Source organism: Salvelinus alpinus, chromosome 4 (assembly GCF_045679555.1).
Source record: "Salvelinus alpinus chromosome 4, SLU_Salpinus.1, whole genome shotgun sequence".
NCBI classification, from domain to species: Eukaryota; Metazoa; Chordata; class Actinopteri; order Salmoniformes; family Salmonidae; genus Salvelinus; species Salvelinus alpinus.
The window spans coordinates 75,550,935-75,557,022 of NC_092089.1; positions in this window are offsets into that span (position 1 = coordinate 75,550,935).

Consider the following 6,088-nt stretch of genomic DNA (forward strand, 5'->3'; position numbering starts at 1 on the left):
CCTGAGAAGCCGGTGTTTGGAGGATATATTGGCACGGGTGTTGTTAGGCCCGTTGTTAGACATTTTTCTGTACATCCGGGAGACCATTCTACAAGTAGATAACACCTATCACATCTATTCTCTCTGACTCTCTCCACATATGAGTGCTGTGTAATCTTGAATCTCTGACTTTCAATTTATACCTCAGTTTGAGTATGACATCATCAGTTCTGCACGGTCTCTATACAATTCCACCTCAGTGCCACCTCAAGGATCCACAAAGAGGTGCCCAGTACAAACAAATGCAAGGGCATAACAGACACACAGTATGTAGATTCCCCTATGGTCCACTTAAGCATCTGTAGAGTGTCAGGTAGCCTAGCGGTTAGGAGTGTTGGGCCAGTAACTGAAATGTTGCTGGTTCAAATCCCCGAGCTGAGTAAATCTGCTGATGTGCTATTCAAAGAGTGTCTGCTAAATGGTTCACGTCATGAGCAGAGGGGGAAAGCAATACATTAAGTGTTTATTTAACTTCACATTATTCATTTTCTCCTTCCTTCTCTTTTGCTGAGAAGGCAAGGGGCCTTTCTCTGTTTCTCTCTACCCTCTCTCTCTCCACATCCGCTCATCTCTCTCTGTTTCTAGCGCTCTCTTGCCCTTTCTTGATATCAGAAAATAACTGAATACATTCATGTGAGCTGATGTTAGCTGATGTCTCCCTGTACATCCTCCCTCGCTCTGTCTCTCACACCCAGATGAATTTCCTATCCCCCAGAGTACCTTTGAGGGTTCTCCTACCCCAGCTGTGCAGAATAAGGCCCAGATGCCTGGCATGCCTGACCAGAGAAGCTGGATACTCCCTCGAGGCAAAGGCCACAAAAACAAGTGGACACACACACACACACACACACACACACACACACACACACACACACACACACACACACACACACACACACACAATGCAGACCAAACCAGTTCATCCTCCCCTGGACAATGAACACAACTTCATTCCTTTTTGATCCTCCTGTTGAGTTGTCCCTGAAGCTTGATCGGCAGGTAGCCTAGTGGTTAGAGCATTGGGCCAGTAACCAAAAAGTTACTAGATCAAATCTGATCTGACAGGGTAAACATCTGTTGTTCTGCCCCTGAACAAGGCAGTTAACCCACTGTTCCTAGGCCGTCATTGTAAATAAGAATTTGTTCTTAACTGACTTGCCTAGTTAAATAAAAATGTGGAGGGGTCCTTAATGTAATGAGCTCAGGCACTGACAGTCAGAGGGTCATCTAGCCTTGTGGGCGTCCTTAATGTAATGAGCTCAGGCACTGACAGTCAGAGGGTCATCTAGCCTTGTGGGCGTCCTTAATGTAATGAGCTCAGGCACTGACAGTCAGAGGGTCATCTAGCCTTGTGGGCGTCCTTAATGTAATGAGCTCAGGCACTGACAGTCAGAGGGTCATCTAGCTTTGTGGGGGTCCTTAATGTAATGAGCTCAGGCACTGACAGTCAGAGGGTCATCTAGCTTTGTAGGGTGTCCTTAACGTAATGAGCTCAGTCACAGACAGGCAGAGGGTCATCTAGCTTTGTCGGGGGTCCTTAATGTAATGAGCTCAGGCACTGACAGTCAGAGGGTCATCTAGCTTTGTGGGGGGTCCTTAATGTAATGAGCTCAGGCACTGACAGTCAGAGGGTCATCTAGCTTTGTGGGGTGTCCTTAATGTAATGAGCTCAGTCACTGACAGGCAGAGGGTTATCATCTAGCTTTGTGGGGGGTCCTTAATGTAATAAGGTATGTTAATCTAGGCGGTATCACATCCGGCCGTGATTGGGAGTGGCATAGGGCGTTGCACAATTGGCCCAGCATTGTCCGGGTTTGGCCTGGGTAGGCTGTCATTGTAAATAAGAATTTGTTCTTAACGGACTTTCCTAGTTTAATAAAGGTTACATTTAGGGTCTGTGGGGTATCCTTAATGTAATGAGCCCAGGCACTGACAGGCAGAGGGTCATATAGCTTTGTGGGGGGTCCTTAATGTAATGGTACACATTATACACTGAAACAGTCATCACTTTTATGCAGCCATGCAGTCATAACTCCTTTGATTGAGTTTCTTTTCACAGTTACAGGAAGGTGCATCAGTACACCACCCTGAATCCAGGACTCCTTACGAGTCACAGAACTGTGTTAGACCACAGAGTTAAAGCATAGGGACTAGCTCAGGGAGCTAATGCAAGTCTTCAGGTCTCAGGCGAGGTTACTCATCAGGCGAGCTTGGTTTATCGTACCTCCTCCGTTACACAGACACGATTGGTAACTCTCAAAATGCATACTACCGTGCTTCGAGCACGCAAATTGGAACACAGGAGGGTCGGAGTATGAGTCCAAAGAAAAGTATGGGAAACGGAGCACGGAGGGAACTTCTCAAATGTGTACTCCATTTGTATATATTTAGAAGCATGCATCGATACATGCTTCAATTGAAAGTATGTTCAGAAATATGATGCTACCACGTAAAAAAACGACGCAAAATGTTTTCAAATCAACGTCGGACACTATTTAAGCTAAATCTAGAGAAAATACACTCCGACTTCAGAATGAAATGTTGCCTATATTATCTTGATACGTTAATAAATACATGCTGTGTTAATTTTGGAACGCTTACCTGCCTACGTACCGTAGATCGCAAGCCCATAATAAGTCAATAGGGGTAACTGGCTAGCTACTACTAATAGCTAGCCCACATTTTCTTTTACATCTACCTTGCATAACATTACTTTAAGGTCATTTTTGTCTGTTTAACTAGCTGGCTAGGTAGATCATTATGATTCACATATCTAGCTGATAATTATGAAGTAAAACATTTGCTTTGTGTAAACCTTGTTGCCATTGTCTTGGCTGGAAGAAGGTTCGGTGAATGGGGAGGTAATACAGTAGGAAGAGTGCGAGTGCTTCTCAAATGTAATGTTTTATGCGTTCTCCACACTCTCGACCTTAGAAGAACATACTCAAGAGAACGTAATCGGAGAATACACTCAGAGCATGAACGTGTGGAGCACGGTTGTATGCATATTGAGAAACACCCGATGACTCAATATGTGCAGACAGAAATATTACCACATTATCACACACTGAGGATGACAGTATTTCTACATCAGGTGATATAACCTACCCCTTTCAAATCTAGGGCAAGGTTGTGGGAGTCCACTCCATATTGGATAACAGAATGTGTGTGTGTGGCGATCTGCCACCTGCTGTCTTGAGAAACACCACTCTTTGATTGCAATAGTTGAGATAATTTCAGATAAGAACAGCCTACTGTAAACATATTCAGGTGCAAACTGATGGAGCAATTCACAATGATACTGCAGCCAGCAACCTTCCACACCCTACCACCCAGCTAATAAGCCCTAACTCTAACTAAGTTTGCGAATTTGGGGGACATCCAGGAGCAGAAAAGAACCAGCAGCTTATAATGCCTTATGAATTAGTGTTAAAATGCCCTGTATGAGATTATCCACATAATGACTTGGGAATCCATGCAGGAGTTCCGTATTCAGGTTTTGGCCCTTAAGGCAGAGTTACATGTATATGTGTAAGGTGGAATGACACTATATCACTTAATGAGCATTAGTGGTGTAAAGTGCTTAAGTAAAAATACTTTAAAATACTACTTAAGTAGTTTTTATGGGTGTCTGTACTTTACTATTTATATTTTTGACAACTTTTACTTATACTTCACTTCATTCCTAAAGAAAATAATGTACTTTTTTATTCCATCCATTTCCCTGACAGCCAAAAGTACTTGTTACATTTTAAATGCTTAGCAGGAAGAGAACATTCCCAAACTTATTACAGCCAGTAAATTTTTACTTTTGCTTAATAGAAGGAATTTGAAATGATTTATACTTTTACTTTTGACACTTAAGTATATTTTGGCAATTATATTTACTTTTGATACTTAAGAATATTTAAAACCAAATACTTTTATACTTTTACTGAAGTAGTATTTTACTGGGTCACAATCACTTTTACTTGAGTCATTTTCTGTTAAGGTATCTTTACCTTTATTCAAGTATGACAATTAGGTACTTTTTCCACCACTGACAAGCATGTGCATTTAATGTAACTCCTTAAATATGTAACTGCCTTAAATATGGAACTCCTGCATGGTCTCTGAAGTCGTTACACCCCTGTAAAGCATTTCATTCAGGGCATTATAATACTGCTTCATAAGGCATTACAAGTTGAAAACCTTGCAAACCTGAAAACGGAACTCCTGCATGGATTCTGATGTCGTTACCCACCTGTGGAGCATTTCATGTAGTGCATTATAACATCCACAGAGCATTATGGCCAGACTGAATAACACCTTAGGAAGCAGTGTTAAATTGACTGGCTGTAATGCTCTGTGGATATTGCAATGTATGTATGTTTATGTGCAGTGTTATCAGCACATGTTATACATAGCTTATAAGGCATTAGGAATGTGCTCTAATGCAGTATGAAGATGGTATTCATAGGTAGTATTACCAAATGATTATGCACTACTATAACGAAAGGAAACCTGAATTCATGTGAAAACTTATTTTTGCTGCATATTTCCCAATAGGCAGTAAGCACGTTTCCCAATAGGCTGTATGTAGTAAGCATTTGCAGTGTCAGTGATGACATAAGCCTTATGCCCCGTACACACCATGACGTATTTCATTACACCTTAAATCATCTTCACAGAGTCTTGCCCGCTACTGAATAGACAAGTGTAGTGTTTCTAACACAAGTTGGAGGAGAGTCTTTCATCAAAGATAGCATTATTTTGGGAGTTTGTAAAATATGACATTTTCATTCAAGACAGGGGGAAAATATTGTTTCAGGTGATAATAAAACATGTTTTGTTTAGTTACTTTTTCTTCAACTTGTTTCTCTAACTTTGTAGCAAGTCAAGCTAGCTTGCAGATCAGATAGCTAGCTAAACGCTAGGCAAGGTTGAAGATACCACTCTAGCTAGCAACCTCCACCCCACCTAATAATTATCATAAAAAACAAACGTAATTACCAACACTGACTTAAATGGGATGCAATAGTCATATATTTCATAGGATTAACAGCCAATGTGTATTATTTAACATTACTATTAAAATAGTACTAACTTAGGATACTAGGGTGTAACTAGTCCCCCCTAAGAACAATGTTTAATTCCTGACACAAAAAAACAAAGTTTGGATGGTTTGGATGGCATCTGGATGAAGGTCATGCTTAGGTGAATACACATTTTTTTAAATGATTTAACCAGGCAAGTCAGTTAAGAACAAATTCTTATTTACAATGACATCCTACCGGGGAACAGTGGGTTAACTGCCCTGTTCAGGGGCAGAACAACCGATTTTTACCTTGTCAGCTCGGGATTTGGATCCAGCAACCTTTCAGTTACTGGCCCAATGCATGGGGGTGCCAGTTACCCAGGTAGAAGATTATGGCATAGGGGTTTCATACAAGTGTGTTAAAATCCATTGAAACACTTTTATTTAGAATTATTTGTAAGTAATACTTAAAAGCTAAGTGTAGTTGTCTTATTTTATTATTTAAATTAAATATGTGAGGGAAAGGGTGTAGCACATGTCACCACTAATATCTGCACTATGAGGAGATTTGATGTAGAGTCCCTCTTTTTACTCACCTGCACATTTGTTTTGTTCTTTCCATGTTGATCCTTTTCCATACAATCTATTATGTACAATTCCACTAAATATTATTTGAATAATGCAACATGTTCAATCCCAGCCGTCTTTAAAATGACATTCAGGAGCAAAAGGTTTTCAATAGATGTTTTTAATTCATTAAAAAACATATATTATTTGGAATATAATATTGGAATGGAATATAACTAATAACTTTAAATAACTTTGGAATATAACATTTAATAACAATAATTTAACTAATTAATTCTGTGTAACATTGATGTGGAAACTCTCTTATGCTCTGCTATTGCATGATTCCAATTTGTACATAGGTCACAAATAATGCTATCCCCAGTCAAATTGGAGCACAACTCATAGGCCCACCTCCTGCAATGCTCAAACCTAATCCAGTCCCCACCTGTGACTGAAAACGGG